This window comes from Vulpes lagopus, chromosome 12, assembly GCF_018345385.1.
Source record: "Vulpes lagopus strain Blue_001 chromosome 12, ASM1834538v1, whole genome shotgun sequence".
Lineage (NCBI taxonomy): Eukaryota > Metazoa > Chordata > Mammalia > Carnivora > Canidae > Vulpes > Vulpes lagopus.
This window is the reverse complement of record NC_054835.1, coordinates 85,139,438-85,157,641: the sequence shown is the minus strand read 5'-3', so window position 1 is coordinate 85,157,641 and position 18,204 is coordinate 85,139,438.

Below are 18,204 nucleotides of genomic sequence, written 5' to 3'. Positions count from 1 at the left end.
TCTATACACTAACAATGAGACTGAAGAAAGAGAAATTAAGGAGCCAATCCCATTTACAATTGCACCCAAAGGCATAAGATACCTAGGAATAAACCTAACCAAAGGGGTAAAGGATCTATACCCTAAAAACTGAAGAACACGTCTGAAAGAAATTGAGGAAGACACAAAGAGATGGAAAAATATTCCATGCTCATGTGTTGGCAGAATTAATATTGTCAAAATGTCAGTGTTACCCAGGGCAATTTACACGTTTAATGCAATCCCTATCAAAATACCATGGACTTTCTTCTGAGAGTTAGAACAAATTATTTTAAGATTTGTGTGGAATCAGAAAAGACTCCGAGTAGACAGGGGAATTTTTAAAAAGAAAACCATAGCTAGGGGCATCACAATGCCAGATTTCAGGTTGTACTACAAAGCTGTGGTCATCAAGACAGTGTGGTACTGGCACAAACACAGACACATAGATCAATGGAACAGAATAGAGAACCCAGAAGTGGACCCTGAACTTTATGGTCAACTAATATTCGATAAAGGAGGAAAGACTATCCACTGGAAGAAAGACAGTCTCTTCAATAAATGGTGCTGGGAAAATTGGACATCCACGTGCAGAAGAATGAAACTGGACCACTCTCTTGCACCATACACAAAGAAAAACTCAAAATGGATGAAAGATCTAAATGTGAGACAAGATTCCATCAAAATCCTAGAGGAGAACACAGGCAACACCCTTTCTCCCATTCTGTAGGTTGTCTTTTAGTTTTGTTGACTGTATCCTTTGCTGTACAAAAGCTTCTTATCTTGATGAAATCCCAATAGTTCATTTTTGCTTTTGTTTCTTTTGCCTTTGTGGATGTATCTTGCAAGAAGTTACTGTGGCTGAGTTCAAAAAGGGTGATCTTAGGGAAAAGGCTCCCAGTGCTTCCCCATTGAGGATGATATTTGCTGTGGGCTTTTCGTAGATGGCTAAAAGCCATCTAGATGTTGAGGAATGCTCCCTCTTTCCCTACGCTCTGAAGAGTTTTGACCAGGAATGGATGCTGTATTTTGTCAAATGCTTTCTCTGCATCTAATGAGAGGATCATATGGTTCTTGGTTTTTCTCTTGCTGATATGATGAATCACATCGATTGTTTTACGAGTGTTGAACCAGCCTTGTGTCCCGGGGATAAATCCTACTTGGTCATGGTGAATAATTTTCTTAATGTAGTGTTGGATCCTATTGGTTAGTATCTCGTTGAGAATTTTTGCATCCATGTTCATCAGGGATATTGGTCTGTAATCCTCCTTTTTGGTGGGGTCTTTGTCTGGTTTTGGAATTAAGGTGATGCTGGCCTCATAGAACGAATTTGGAAGTACTCCATCTCTTTCTATCTTTCCAAGCAGCCTTAGTAGAATAGGTATGATTTCTTCCTTAAACGTTTGATAGAACTCCCCTGGGAAGCCATCTGGCCCTGGACTCTTGTGTCTTGGGAGGTTTTTGATGACTGCTTCAATTTCCTCCCTGGTTATTGGCCTGTTCAGGTTTTCTATTTCTTCCTGTTCCAGTTTTGGGAGTTTGTGGCTTTCCAGGAATGCGTCCATTTCTTCCAGATTGCCTAATTTATTGGTGTACAGCTGTTCATAATATGTTTTTAAAATCGTTTGTATTTCCTTGGTGTTGGTAGTGATCTCTCCTTTCTCATTCATGATTTTATTAATTTGAGTCTTCTCTCTCTTCTTTTTAATAAGGTTGGCTAATGGTTTATCTATCTTATTAATTCTTTCAAAGAACCAACTCCTGGTTCTGTTGATCTGTTCCACTGTTCTTCTGGTCTCGATTTCGTTGAGTTCTGCTCAAATTTTAATTAACTCTCTTCTTCTGCTGGGCATGGGGTCCATTTGCTGTTTTTTCTCTAGCTCCTTTATGTGTAAGGTGAGCTTTTGTATTTGAGTTCTTTCCAGTTATTGAATGGATGCTTGTATTGCGATGTATTTCCCCCTCAGGACTGCTTTTGCTGCATCCCATAGATTTTGAATGGTTGTATCTTCATTCTCATTAGTTTCCATGAATCTTTTTAATTCTTCCTTAATTTCCTGGTTGACCCTTTCATCTTTTAGCAGGATGGTCCTTAACCTCCACGTGTTTGAGGTCCTTCCAAACTTCTTGCTGTGATTTAGTTATAATTTCAAGGCATTATGGTCTGAGAATATGCAGGGGATGATCCCAATCTTTTGGCATCGGTTCAGACCCGATTTGTGACCAAGTATGTGGTCTATTCTGGAGAAAGTTCCATGTGCACTTGAGAAGAATGTGTATTCAGTTGAGTTTGGATGTAAAGTTCTGTAGATATCTGTGAAATCCATCTGGTCCAGTGTATCATTTAAAGCTCTCGTTTCTTGGGAGAAGTTGTGCTTAGAAGACCTATTGAGGGTAGAAAGAGCTACATTGAAGTCACCAAGTATAAGTGTATTATTATCTAAGTATTTCTTCACTTTGGTTATTAATTGGTTTAAGTATTTGGCAGCTCCCACATTCAGGGCATATATATTGAGGATTGTTAAGTCCTCTTGTTGGATAGATCCTTTAAGTATGAGATAGTGTCCCTCTTCATCTCTCACTACAGTCTTCGGGGTAAATTTTAGTTTATCTGATATAAGGATGGCTACCCATGCTTTCTTTTGAGGACCATTTGAATGCTAAATGGTTCTCCAACCTTTTATTTTCAGGCTGTAGGTGTCCTTCTGTCTAAAATGAGTCTCTTGTAGACAGCAAATAGATGGGTCCTGCTTTTTTATCCAGTCTGAAACCCTGTGCCTTTTGATGGGGTCATTAAGCCCGTTCACGTTCAGAGTTACTATTGACAGATATGAGTTTAGTGTCATCATGATATCTATTCAGTCCTTGTTTTTGTGGATTGTTCCACTGAACTTCTTCTTAAAGGGGAATTGTAAGAGTCCCCCTTAAAATTTCTTGCAGAGCTGGTTTGGAGGTCACATATTCTTTCAGTTCCTGCCTGTCTTGGAAGCTCTTCATCTCTCCTTCCATTTTGAATGCGAGCCTTGCTGGATAAAGTATTCTTGGTTGCATGTTCTTCTCATTTAGGACCCTGAATATATCCTGCCAGCCCTTTCTGGCCTGCCAGGTCTCTGTGGAGAGGTCTGCTGTTACCCTAATTATTCCTCCCCATAAAAGTCAGGGATTCCTTGTCTCTTGCTGCTTTAAGGATCTTCTCTTTATCTTTGGAATTTGCAAGCTTCACTATTAAATGTCGAGGTGTTGAATGGTTTTTATTGATTTTAGGGGGGATCTCTATTTCCTGGATCCGAATGCCTGTTTCCCTTCCCAGATTAGGAAAGTTTTCAGCTATGATTTGTTCAAATACATATTCTGGCCCTCTGGCCCTTTCGGTGCCCTCGGGAACTCCAATTAAATGTAGGTTTTTCTTCCTCAGGCTGTCGTTTATTTCCCTTAATCTGTCTTCATGGTCCTTTAATTGTCTGTGTCTTTTTTCCTCAGTTTCCCTCTTTGCCATCAACTTGTCTTCTATGTCACTCATTCGTTCTTCCACCTCGTTAACCCTCGTCGATAGGACTTCTAGTTTGGATTGCATCTCATTCAATTGATTTTTAATTTCTGCCTGATTGGATCTAAATTCTGCAGTCACGAAGTCTCTTGAGTCCTTTATGCTTTTTTCTAGAGCCACCAGTAGCTATAATAGTGCTTCTGAATTGGCTTTCTGACATTGAATTGTAATCCAGATTTTGTAACTCTGTGGGAGAGAGGACTGTTTCTGATTCTTTTGAGGTGAGGTTTTCCTTCTAGTCATTTAGCTCAGTGCAGAGGGGCCAAAAACAAGTTGTATTGGGAAAAGGAGAAAAAGAGAGGAGAGAAAGAAGGAAAGAAAAGGGAAAAAGAAAAAAGAAAAAAGGAAGAAAACAAGGGAAAAAGAGAAGAAATAGAGAAAGAGAAAGAGAAAGAAAGAAAGGGAAAAAAAGGGTGGGGGAAGCAATCAGAAACCCTCCCCCCCCCAAAAAAAAAGAAAAAAGAAAACAAACCACGGGGGAGTATCCTTTGATTCTGTATACTTTAAGTCCCTTGCCTTCCCCTGGAACTTGTCCGTCTAGCTGGTCTTCTGGGGGAGGGGCCTGCTGTGCTGATTCTCAGGTGTGAGCACTTGGGGGAGCTGCTCTGGCCCTGCCTGGTGCAGGGCTCAGTGGGGGTTGTTGACCCCGTGAGGCCCCGGGAGGAAGCCACAGTGGCGGGGCCAGCTCTGCAGCCCTGGAGTCAGCTCCCGCAGTAGCTCCGGGGCTCTCCGTCTGCAGGGCCTGGAGGCTCCGGGGTGGGGCCGCTGATCTGCGCAGCTCGGGCAGGAGCGTCCTCGCTGTCCTGGGCCCTCCCGGCCTCTGCCTGTCCCGGAGGAGGCCGGATCCTGGGCTGTTGTCCCGGCGCCCTGTGCTCCGGGGCCTGCGCTGTTGGATTCGTGCTCCCGCCCGCAGCCCACTCCGCGGAGCCGCCGCCCGAGCCCCTCCGAGCTGCTCCGGGTCCCGCCGTGCGCGCTGCAGCCCTTAGGGAGCTCGGGGGCTCTCCCGGGGCGCAGGTGCCTGTTAGTGTCCCCGGGAGCCCGAGGGCATCCCCGCCCTCCTGGGTCCTGCTCCACCTCCCTGCGGGCCCCTTTCCGCCCGGGAAGGTTGGTGCAGCTCCTGCTCCTCCCGGACGGGGCTCTCCTGTCCTGGGGACACTCGCCCCGGCCTCAGCTTGGCTCCTCGCGGGGCCCCTCCCCCTTGGAGGCCTTTTGTGTCTTTATTTCCCCCCCGCCCCCCCCCCCCACCGTCTTCCTACCTTGATAGAAGCGCGAACTCTTCTCACTGTAGCATTCCAGCCAGTCTCTCTTTAAATCTCAGGCCGAATTCGTAGATTTTCAGGATGATTTGAAGGTTATCTAGGTAATTTGGTGGGGACAGGTGATTTGGGGACCCTACTCTTCCGCTGTCTTGCCCCTCCTCCCTCTCATACATTTCTAGTGAGAATGTAAGTTGGTACACTTACACACTTGAGAAAACATTTTAGTAGTTTTTTAAAAAGCTAAACATGAACCTACCATACAACTCAGCAGTTGCACTCCTGGGCACTTATCCTAAAGAGATGAAAACTTCTGTTCACACAAAAATCTGCACAGAGATGTTTATAGCAGCTTTATTTTTAACAGCCCTTGAACTAGAAACAATCCAGGTGTCCTTCATTCGATAAACGGTTAAGGAAATGATGGTTACCCTATCAAGGAATACTACTCAGCAATAAAAAGGAACAAATTGATGTGCATAACAATCTGGATGATTCTCCAGATGATTATGATGAGTGACAAAGAAAGTCAATTCCAAAAGGCTACATACTGTATGATTCCATTTATATAATCATATTCTTGAACCAGCAAAATTCTAGTAATGTAGAAAGACTAGTGGCTTCCAGGAAACTGGTGGCTTCCATGGACAGTAATGCTTTTGGCTCTAAAAGGGCAAAATGAACTGTTGGTGGAGATGTGAACTGGTTGCAGAAGATTTAAAATTTAAAAAAAGACAAAAAGAATTGTGGGAATGTGAACTGGTACAACCACTCTGGAAAACTGTGTGGAGGCTCCTCAAAGAGTTAAAAATATAACTACCTTACGACCCAGCAATTGCACTGCTGGGGATTTACCCCAAAGATTCAGATGCAGGGAAACCCCGGGACACCTGCACCCCAATGTTTATAGCAGCAATGTCCACAATAGCCAACCCCTGGAAGGAGCCCCGGTGTCCATTGAAAGATGAATGGATAAAGAAGATGTGGTCTATGTATACAATGAAATATTATTCAGCCATTAGAAGCGACAAATACCCGCCATTTGCTTCAACTTGGATGGACCTGGAGGGTATTATGCTGAATGAAGTAAGTCAATTGGAGAAGGACAAACATTATATGGTCTCATTCATTTGGGGAATATAGGAAATAGTGAAAGGGATTAAAGCGGAAAGGAGAGAAAGTGAGTGGGAAATATCAGTGAGGGAGACAGAACATGAGAGGCTCCTAACTCTGGGAACTGAACAAGGGGTAGTGGAAGGGGAGGTGGGTGAGGGGATAGGGTGACTGGGTGACGGGCACTGAGGGGGGCACTTGATGGGATGAGCACTGGATGTTATGCTATATGTTGGCAAATCAAACTCCAATAAAAATATACAAAATAAATAAAAATAAAAGGGCAAAATGAGGTATCTCTGTGGTGAAGCTTTTCTGTATTATTACTGCAGCAATTTTAATAATCTAGTTGTGATATATCCTACAGTTTCCTAAGATGTTACTATTGATGGAAACTGAGTAACAGGTACAGAGAATTTCTCTGTATTATTTCTTCTAACTGCATGTCAATTTGTAATGATCTCAAAATAAAAAATTTAATTAAAAAATTAAATCAGTGAAAATGGAGGATGGCTTATTTTTTTTAAAGAGTTATAAATTTATTTGAGACAAAAATGTCAATGAGAGAGAGAGGGGCAGAGGGAGAGGGAGAGAATCCCAAGCAAAGTCCTCGCTGAGCATAGAGCCCAACATGGGACTCTTACCACCCTGAGATCATCCCTGAGCAAGAATCAAGAGTCCAATGCTTAACTGATTGAGCCACCCAGGCACCCAAGGATGGCTTATTTTTTAGTCTTAAGTTGCCAGCAATAAGAAGATAAACTGCAAACAGGCCTAATGGCTTTGATGTCAGGATAGAATGTTAATGTTAATTTCAGACAAAATGTTTCACAAGGTAAAACCTAGTTGACGTATATAGATTTAAAAGTCATGAGAACATTCATATCGCTCAACTTCAGACTCATAAATAAGGCAGATCTAAGCACCCTCTAGAGAGTAAAGTATATATAGATCATGGGAAATTGTCCCCAAAGTAAACAGCAGGTCTCCTACCCTGCAGAACTTGGACTTCACCACAAGAGGGCATGATTATTCCAGCTATTCCATGGGCAAAAGGGACCAGGTACAGGGAGGACCTGAAACAAAAAATAGAGATCAATGGAAACAATGCTATTTTATAACTTGCCTTTGTAACTGAATGCTTATGGGGAGGGGGGATATTTGTGCTGAAAATCAGTCGGTGAAAGTTGGTAATTACTGGGCAAGTTAAGGAAAGGGAAGCAGATCATAAAAGGTGAATAAGAGAAGATGGTTCTGATTGGCACTTGCTCTCTGAAGGACCCCACAGAGGCTCTGTCCCCTACTTCCTGTGGAGATGCTTCTCCCACAGCAGCTCACACATACACAGGTACTTGGAAGCACATTGACACAAATAGGTATCAGCTATCTAACTGGGTATAAGGTTGACTTCCTGTGCTTTATGGGCATGTTTGCAAACAAAATTATCTTAAAGAGAATCTATCCAAAACCTTTGGCCAAAGTTAAACCAAGGGTGTGAAAAAAGGTCAGAGATGAGAGGGGGTGTTGGCAAAGGATTGTGGCTATGAGATTGATAAAGATCATTCTTTTTAGAGTGTGTGGCCCTGGTGTTAGTCCCCATCCTCCTTCACTTTCACATTAGTAGTAGGATGACGGAGTTTTTGTCATCCAAACCTTCTTCTCGAAATGTTCTTCAGGGGGCCACTCAGAAAACCATGAAAAGGATCCTTTGTTGGGAGGCGCAGAGGACAGGTGTCCAACTTATACCCAGAAAGCTGAAAGGGACTCTGGACAGAACTTGACTCTCTCCTGCTAGGAAATCCACAAGGAGAAAGAGGTGGGCCAGTGGATGCCCCAGGGCTGAGGAAGGAGGTACAAGTGACCAGCCCACCCAGAGAAGCGTTCATCTGCCTTAGTCAAGGAAAGTTCAAGAAGATTTTGAAATAAATAAAATAAAACTGTCCCTTGAAAGAGAGCACCTTTAGCTTCCTACCACCCAGAATCTGAAGTCTCTCAGCCAAGTGAGACTTCTCTATCTCCTTATCATCTCCGACCTTTCCCTGTTTGGTCCTTGGGGAACAAGCAAAAGAGTAGCTAGAGCCAGGTCTGTATTGGGGAATGGTAGAAAATTTAAAGTTAGGTTCAGAATGTTGACTAATGTGTGGATTTGAATATTTTATGTTCTGAATCAAGACTGTTTTTATGAATAAAATTGAGCTGAAATCTTATCTACGAGTAACTGGAAAAGTCATGAATTCACCTCAACCTGTCCATGTCCCAAACAGAATTCCCAATTTCCTTCCATGCCTACCAAACTTGCTCGTCTGCTCTCCCTCATCTCAGTGGATGGCACCACCATATGTTTAGTTTCTCTAGATAACCCCCTAGAAATCCTTCTTGAGTCCTTATTTTCCTCCATCCACCATCCAGAAGATCTAAGAGAGTAGTCAGTTAGCTCTGCCTTCTAAATGCATCCACATCCAACCACTCTCCAGCCTGTTGGGCTCTGCATCCATCCCCTAATCCTTCACATGGACTCCTTCCTGATCTCTGTATGCCTCTTGTGTGCTTATAATCTATTCCCCCAACAGCTAGACTTGTTTTATTTATTTATTTTATATTTTAAAAGATACTATTTATTTATTCATGAGAGACACGGCGGGGGGGCGGGGGCAGACACATAGGCAGAGGGAGCTGTAGGCTCCTTGTGGGGAGCCTGATACAGGACTCAATCCCAGGATCCCAGAATCACCACCTGACTCAAAGGCAGAAGCTCAACTGAACTACCCAGGTGTCCTGCTAGACTGGTTTTATTTTTTTTTAACCTTTTTAGACTGGTTTTAAAATAGAAATCTTATTGTACTATCCCTAACACCAAACCTGTAATATCAGTGTATCATCCAAATTTCTACTGTGGCTTTCAAGATTTTTCTATGATCTGAGCCCTGCCAGAATCACTGACTTCATGTTTCACTTCTATGTGTCATGAGTCTCTTATACTCACACCAAGATCATTTGTATTTAGGGCTTTTATACCTACATTTCCCCAATCCCTTTGCACAGCAGGCTTTTTAAATCATTCAAAACATAATTCAATTTTGTGTTCAAATGTCATCTCCTCAGAGAAGCTTTTGATTGCCAGCCCATCTAAAAAAATGTATATACTACCTCCCCAGTCACTAGTTATCCTTTTACATTGCTTTATTTTTCTTTAACAGTTATTTTTACCTGACATCTTATTACTTGTGTTGGTATATCGTCTGTCCCTGTCACAAGTGTTTTATTCTTTGAACACTTGAAACAATCCTGATGCTTAGTAAGTATTTGACCGTTTTAAAAAATATCTGTTAGTTAGTTAACTAACCAATTAACTTTTAAGGTTAGTATATAGTAAATAATTGGATTTGGAGTTGTGGATTCCTGATTTGTTTTTTCCACTAATTAGTTGTGTGAATTTTGACAAATGATTTTTAGTTCCTGTCCTTCTCTTTCTTCACTTAAAGGTAATCTTTAAGGTAACCCCATGCCCTGAAATTCCATGATGTCTAAAACACAGAGCCATCTCTGATATAGGATAGTACTTCTATTTTTTTGTATTTATATGCAGACATTATAAATCAATACATTTACATGCATCTTCTGGATATCATTAGATAACCATAGACTTTCTTTCTCTCCCTCCATCTCTGTCTTCTTTCATTAAAATTTTAAAAGTCACCATCGATGTGTCAGGCACTTGTGAGACAAAGCTAAATCAGACATTTCCCTTGCTGGCCAGAATCTCATAAACTAAAAAAGAAGGCAAAAATATAAACAAATTAATGGAAATTTAGTTTGAAATGCATAAGCAGAAATTTGTTCAATATATAAGGGCCAGTCGCCCTATCTAGAAGAGTGCTGTGAGAGAGAAAGATTGCAGTGATGTACCTTTTCAGAACACTGTACTCCTGGAGGAAAGGCCACAGTGGTACATGTGAAGGGTGAGGTTAGTCAAGATCAACACTGAGTAATCAGTCCTCTGGCCTGTTGACTTTGAAGTTTCTGACAATATTTGTCATTGTATTTTGGGTGGAATGGTGGGTACAAGACCAGGATGGAAGAGGAGATCTGTTGCGTTAGCTTCTCGTTTGGAAAATTTGAGGAGAGGAAATAACTAGGTAAGGAAAGAGAGACAGAGAGAGACTTACGGATGCAGAAAACCTCAGCAACATTGAGGAATGAGCCATTAGAACCCAAAGAGTTGGAATTCATTATGGTCATGAGGCTGTGTGAGAGCTTTTGCCTCTTCATGAGGAAGTTGCAAAGGAATGAGACACACAGACTGCAGCTGGGTCAAGGGAGGGAACTCATCTTCCTCTTGGGGCAAAGGGGAAGAGGGAAAGATGATTATCAGACTCAGGGGCATTTGGAGAGCACAGTTAGAAGGCAAGGGCATTCTTGACAACCTGTGTTTCCTTAGCAAAGTAAATCTTAAGGTCATGTGCTGAGCCGAAGGGAGCAAAGATTGTGTAGGAGATTTGAGGCAGTGAAACATGGGAATATTCTCTAAACAGGAATGGTATGGCCAAAGTGTATTGGCTGACTAATGCCTGGCAGTTTGCAATTACACTGTCAACTTAATGGGTTACTTATTTTTGATGATTCCTGTCTTCATGGGCTGTTAGTAAGCACTAAATTGTGCTTGGGTTTACTTTTATCCCCAAGGCTAATTACTGTTAATACTATTTTGCTGTTTTAACTTCTTAATAAGAAAGCATAATAAACAATGATGTGAGAACAGAAGGCTCAGCACAAAGTCTTCAAATCAAGAAATCATGGGTGCATTTAGTCAGCTGAAGATTTTACTTGTTGGTAAACAAGTGCACTTACCTATATTGCTTAGTTTCATCTTAATGAAATATACAGGCATGTGCATTCATTCATTCATTCACTCATTCATTCATCAACTACTCTGTGTCAGCTGCTCTGACAGTCAAAGAGGATTCAGCAATAGAAAAGCCCAGCCCTCACACTTAGGTGGAGGTGGACTCAGAGATTTATCCAATCCAATATTGATTCTAATATTAAAATTAAATATTACAATTGTGTAATGGAACCCAAGTGGAATATTTCTGTTTTATTTTGTTTAGGTTTTTGTGGTATGTTGTGTGCTGGTGTTCAAGTGCAATCACATTAACCTACATTTAACAAGTTACTAAACTGCCTTTAGCCCCCTCCAAGTGAACAAGAAATGTGGGAAAAAAAAAAAAAGCCTCTTGTATAGTGCTTTATTCTGTACCCTCTGCCTTCAGCCTTCAAATTACCATTGTGACCAAGCCTGCCATTTATCTTAGCCATTCCCTGATGGATCTCCCTGAGCACTCTGTCAATAGGAAAGAAATCTTGGTTGCTTCCTGAGCTGGAAGCTCAGCTGGAAGCTGAGCCTTTGGCCTTGGGGGGCATTGTTGCCCTTTCTCCTCATTGGTGTCTATAAACTAGCTGAAATAAATTAGGTTATTCATATGCAATAATAAAAGAAACTTTGTAAGAAACTGAAATTTTATCACATTCCTAGGGATCTGAGGCCATATATTTGCTTATTGCTTCTTTATCTTTGATTAGTACAATAGTTATTTCGCATCGTACTTTTTTGCATGCGTGCGGTGTTTTGTGCACTTTTTTTCTTTATTTTTTTTTATTGGAGTTCGATTTGCCAACATATAGCATAACACCCAGTGCTCATCCCATCAAGTGCCCCCCTCAGTGCCCGTCACCCAGTCACCCCAACCCCCCGCCCACCTCCCCTTCCACTACCCCTTGTTCGTTTCCCAGAGTTAGGAGTCTGTCTTGTTTTGTCACCCTCTCTGTTTTTCTCTCTGTATTTCCCACTCATTTTCTCTCCTTTCCCCTTTAATCCCTTTCACTATTTTTTGTATTCCCCGAATGAATGAGACCATATAATGTTTGTCCTTCTCCGACTGATTTACTGCACTCAGCATAATACCCTCCAGTTCTACCCACGTTGAAGCAAATGGTGGGTATTTGTCACTTCTAATGGCTGAGTAATATTCCATTGTATACATAGACCACCTCTTCTTTATCCATCATCTTTCGATGGACACCGAGGCTCCTTCCACGGTTTGGCTATTGTGGACATTGCTGCTAGAAACATCGGGGTGCAGGTGTCCCGGCGTTTCCCTGCATCTGTATCTTTGGGGTAAATCCCAGTAGTGCAATTGCTGGGGCGTAGGGCAGGTCTATTTTTAACTCTTTGAGGAACCTCCACACAGTTTTCCAGAGTGGCTGCCCCAGTTCACATTCCCACCAACAGTGCAAGAGGGTTCCCTTTTCTCCACATCCTCTCCAACATTTGCTGTTTCCTGTCTTGTTAATTTTCACCATTCTCACTGGTGTGAGGTGGGATCTCATTGTGGTTTTGATTTGTATTTCCCTGTGCATCTTACTTTTTACCTTTCAAGCCACTGAGGTTCAAGAGAAGTTGTGTTGATAATCTTCAAATTTCCTTCTTCCCACTTTTCCTCCTTCTTCTCTTCCTCTTTCTGTCTCTCCCCTCTCTCTCCCTCCTTCCACTGCTTTTCTCCCTCTCATCCTTTATTCATTCCACAAATATTTACAGTCACTCTGTGCTATGCTCCATGTTAGAGTCTGAGGATATAAGGTGGAATAAGAAACAGCCTTTGCCCTCAGAGACCTTACAGTCCAGACAGAGACTGGCAATACAAGCAATGGCTGTGCTCCAGTGTGTTTAAGGCTCTGCTGGCAGTAGACACAGGACACTATGGCAGAACAGAGCTTAGAACAGCATGGGGATCAGGTAAAGCTTCCTTTGAGTTGACTCATACAGGTTGAGCAGAAATTGAACACGTGAAGGAAGCTAGATAGAGAGAAGGGAAAGCTTATCAGTCCGAACTTAGAGATTTCAGTTTAGATCCTTGATATAGAGGAAATTAATCGAAGAATTACAGTAAGCTTACTGTAGCATCTACTGAAAGGGACCAGAAAAGAATACATTTTTTTTCTGCTTTTCCCTTTGAAATGCTGACTTCCATCTATCAATTCCTATCTTTTTTAATTTAACTTTTTTAAATTAAATATTTTATTTATTTATTCATCACACACACACACACACACACACACACACACACACACACAGAGGCAGAGACACAGGCAGAGGGAGCAGCAGGCTCCATGCAGGGAGCCCGACGTGGGAGTTGATCCCGGGACTCCAGGATCACACCCTGGGCCAAAGACAGGCGCTAAACCACTGAGCCACCCAGGTGTCCCAATCAATTCCTATCTGAGTTGGGAATTATTGGATCACTGTGCAACACATTTACTTCTCAGTTAATCTGGGATGAGAGAAGTGAGACTTCATTTTTTCCACCCTACTGTCATTCATTGTTTCTGATACTGTATGATCTGCTTGAAAGGATAAGGCCCAGACAGAAGCTTAATCCATAATTCTCCTCATCAATAAACAGAGGTATGAATTCCTTCATTTCACTTAACTTTCTGCTGTAGGCAAAACTTTATTCTTACCTTCATGAAGTAACTTCTCCACTCAGCTTACACATCTGAATTTTTCAAGAGGTCTAAAAAAGCATAGATGGCCCTGCCATTCCCCCCAGAAATTTCTGATTTGGTAAATCTATGATGGTACCTAGACCTCTCTACTTAAAAACAACAACAACAATCCCCTAATGATTTTGATGTTGAGCCAGTGTTGAGAACCAAAGTTTGACCAATAATCAAGTAGTATCTTGTGATGGAAGGGTTTTACCATTTGGAGTCACACAGTCTTGACTCTGAATTTTAACCATAAAACATGCAAGTCGTTAAAACATGTGACCTCGGCCAAGTTACCAAACCACTCTGAGCTTCAGACTCCTCATCTGTGAAATGGATTCACTGTCCACCAGGCTTGTAGTATGAATGGAATTTAGAACCATCCTGTCTTAGCTGAGCTGGTGAAACGATCAAAACACTGATAACCTTTCATATTTCTCAGCTCCTCCTGAGAAGCTGAGAAATCATCCTCGACACCTCAAAGGTGAGGGGTCAGCAGGGACTCTGACACTGAGCACCTATTGGTGGGCATGCATGTTTTGAAATAAGGTTTGAGGAACACCTGTTTTGGATGAGGTTTATTTTTTTTCTTAAATATCCTTAAACCTCTATCCCTATATTTCATAACCTAGTCTTCGTTGGCTCTCTCTGTTCTCACAGGCCCCTAACTGATCAGCCTGTTTTTTTTTTCTCTCACCTCCAGTCTACACAATCACACTCTTTCCCTGTTTTACTCCTTCTCGTCCGATTCCACCCAAGCTGCTTAGCAGGGAAAACAAAGCCCTTAAGAGTAGCTTACTTCTTCATCTTTATCTTGCACCATCTCCCAATTGGGCAAGCACTGTATAATGAAACATTAATCATTCTGAACAAAATCTTCTGTCTTGGTACCTTTTACCCAGGACATTCCCTCAGCCTAGGAAACCCTTCTTCTCTATTCTGTCTAATGAAAGACAAGATGTTTAATCTATCATTATCAGGTGCTTAGTTTGGGCCACTTTGAAGACATTTCATTTGTTTCTCAGATCCCCTTAATGTGTTACGTATTGTTACTCCCATTTCACCATAAAGGAACCTGAGGCTCTAGGAGTTCAAGATTTTACAGGAACACCTCCCGTTACCTCCCAGACCCCTTGTTCATTCTCTTATAGCTGCTTTTTTAGTATGGGAAGGGAGGGAAGGGAAGAAAGGGAGGGAAGAAGGAAGAAAGAGAAGGAGGGAAAGAATAAATAGTAGGTTTGAAGGCATGCAAGAAGAAACATAGACTTCATCACTGTATTCTCCTAATGCAGTGCAATGCTGGATGTATAGTGGTTACAATATATAGGTCAAATGAGTAAATGGATGTATGACTTCTTTGTTTCTAGATGCCACATTTAAAAAAAATGAATAACATATATTCTTTCACATCAAGGGCTATAATCAATATCTAAAGAATTTCAAATTCAGTCAAACCACCCTCCCCAATAACTGAAAAAGGGAGTATACTGGATTTCATTTAGTCTATACAACTACTCTGACAATCCTACTTTTGCCATTAGAACATCCATCGCCTCCCCCCACACATCATCCATACCCACTTCTACACTATATCCTCAACAAGGATAGACTAGGTATGAAACACGCAAAATAAAACCAAGATGCGACTCTGGGGAAAAATCCACTAGCAGAATTTCCTCTTCAACAAAAAAAAAGTGGTTTTGCTTTTTATAGAAGGGACCACCAATTGTAGGAAATACACTCTGTTCCCAAAGCCTGTGTCCCCTGTTAAATGCCGCCTTGGGCTTTCTCTACAAACAATCCTGGGTTCCACTGCTTCTTTGAAGATGGCTTGGTGTCTTAGAAGTCCACGGAAATGTTACATGGTATTGAACTGTGTATCATAGCTCATGTGATTTGCTAAAGAAACAATCCTTGCAGAATAAAACACAGCAAATGTTTCAAACAAATGGATGCAGCTGTACCAGGGAGGTTTGCTCTTTACACATCTCAGTTTGGTGGTGATAAAACAGTCGTTAAAACATGCAAGCTCTTTAAAATTACAGTTGCCAGGTCAGATGAGCTTTATCTGAAGAGTGATTAAATGCGAGGGTATTCATCTCACATTCTAGAACAATTCCTGGGAACGCAGCTATAAAAATGAAAAAGAGAGATAAAGGTCAGAGTCATGGGGGCATGGACTTTGAGGGATGCAGCTCTTGAATCTTGCCTTGGGCATGTGGGGTGCAGGCTGAATGCCTTCAGAAAGAAGTTAGATATCTTCTATAATCAAAGAGGTAGCACATTAAAACATAACACTTTCATTTCCTCAGGAAGCCCTTTCATTAAAATAAGAGACCATCTACGATCTCAAAATTTACTTCTCGTTGGTTGGAAATTCTCACCAACAAGGCATTGTCTAATCGTTCAAGAACCACTTCCTCACAAAGAACAGTGACAGAAAAACAGACATTGGAACTCGATTTTTAACAGGAAAAAGTTACTTGTAGTTATCTGAGAACCTAACCTACACATGTCATGAATGAAAAGTAGCTGCACTGTACTCGCTTTTATACCAAGGTTTTTTTTTTTTTTTCTATTCATATTGTATTTTGTGAAACAGCAAGATAAATAGTCCAGGTATAAAGAGTTCCTGGCATTCGAAGAAAAAAACCTAAGTTTTTAGTTTTCCTAAGAACTAGATGGAAAAACGGTTTAAAAAAATACCCAAAAGAATGTTTGAAAAAAATATTCCACCTCAGTAACAATGAGTTGAGTGCAATGTAAAAAATAGTGGGATACAATTAGCAAAGATTATAAGAAGGGAGACCAGTTAGTGTGACCACAGTGCCATGAAACAGTCAGTCTCACACGTGGTTGACATGAGACAGGACATTTGAAGCAGATTTTTCAACAAGGCTTTGGCAGTCCTTGTACTGAATCTCTGAGACGTCATACCCTTGGAAAACATAATGCCAGTTCTGAGAATTGATTTCAAGGGAATGATTAAAAAAACAAACCTTTGCACACAAACGTGCTTATGGCGGTATAACTTAAATACCTCTTAACTTGAAACAAGCTAAAGATCCAGCAGTAAAGGAGGATGCATGATTTAAAATGACATTTACAAAGATTTTTTTGTTGTTGTTATGGGAAACATTAGTAACATAATTTTATTTACTGTATGCTGTCAGCTCTCCTCCTTCTAATATTACTAATAAAAGCCAGAATGTATCTAGCACTTGGTATGTGTCAGGTGCTCTTCTAGACCTTTTCCATGAGTTAAGCTATTTAATTCTTACAACAACCTGGAAAGGGAAGTGCTACTACTATTCCCACTTTACAGATGAGGAGACTGAGGCATACTGAGATTCAGTAACTAGGCCCATGTCACACAGCTAGAAAGCGGAGGGGCTAGGGTTTTTGTTTTGGAGATGTGACTGCACACGTCACAAAATTCACTCATTTAAAGTAGTAATTCACAAAGTGAAGTTCAATAGACACTGGTCACAGGAAGTGTCTTTGAAGTAAAAGGGAGGAGAGAGCAGAATTTTCTGGAATATGGGCGACATCCTTGCACACAGTGCGTAAAGACAAGGCACTGTGTCCTTTTCTTTCCTTCCCGTGGTATCCCAGGGTCTAATAGAATGCCTGGCTCAGAGTGGAAATATTTTTTGTCTGAGTGAATAAGTAAGTGGCCCAGTGACCTGGAGACTAATCCTCCATGCCAACAATACCCAGCTGGCTAAGCCTGGGTTTTCTGATTCCATACTGCCTCTCTGCCATTTGGCCAAGGTTGAGCTTCTTGTTTCCAAACAGCCCACCTGGTTCAGACCCACTGCCTTGTCTGATTACCTGCGTGCTGTGACTCACACCAACTGTTGACTGGGCTCTTGAGTGCCAGCTCCATTTGAAGATAGCCCAACCCATCCCTGTGCTGACTGTGTGCACTGCTTACTCAGCCCCGGACTGGCTGTCTCAGGGTGTCTCCCACCTTGCTCCCATTACTGCCAGCCATGCCTACCTCCAATTAAGAGATTCTCCTGGGCTGGTTCAGCTTCTTTCCATGAATGTCCCCCTCCTCATATTTCCTAGTCCCATTTCCACTTCATGGGAATGGAGTGAGGGATTAGGTGAAGAAAGAAGCTCTAGGACATTCACTTTTAAAAAGCACCTCTCTCTTCTGTTTACAAAACCAGGAAAGACTTGGCACATGGTTTAGGTTTTGTTTGAAGTAAGAATTCTGCTGTAAACAAAAAAGCTAAGATAATTACCATGCTACCTTTTTTAAGAAGAAAATCTATGTAAAGTTATCTCTTATGACTCCAAACTTGTCCTCTCACTTAATCTGTAAGTCTTCTCTTTCTTTCAAACCATTTAAGTGGACATTTCTACTTGAGTACCTCAGTGTTAAGCTCAATAGCGACAAAACTCGCTCCATCTTTCTTTCCCACTTGCGCCAACTGAAGCCACTATTTACATAGCCACTTAATCATTCTTAGTTCCTCCCTGCCTCTCGTGTTCTTGACTTCATCCAGATAGTAGTCCCAAATGCTTTTTTTATTTTTCATTGTCTCTTTTGAAATGCCTTTGACGTGGACTCCTGGTTTTTAATTCAAGATCTCAGCACTTTGCCATATATGACTAAAAGCTTTTCTCTGTCGACCCCAGTGGCTGTGGAATTTTTTCTCTTATCTTTTTCTTTGATAGCATTGCTAGAATAACTAGTAAAGACTGTCTTCACAT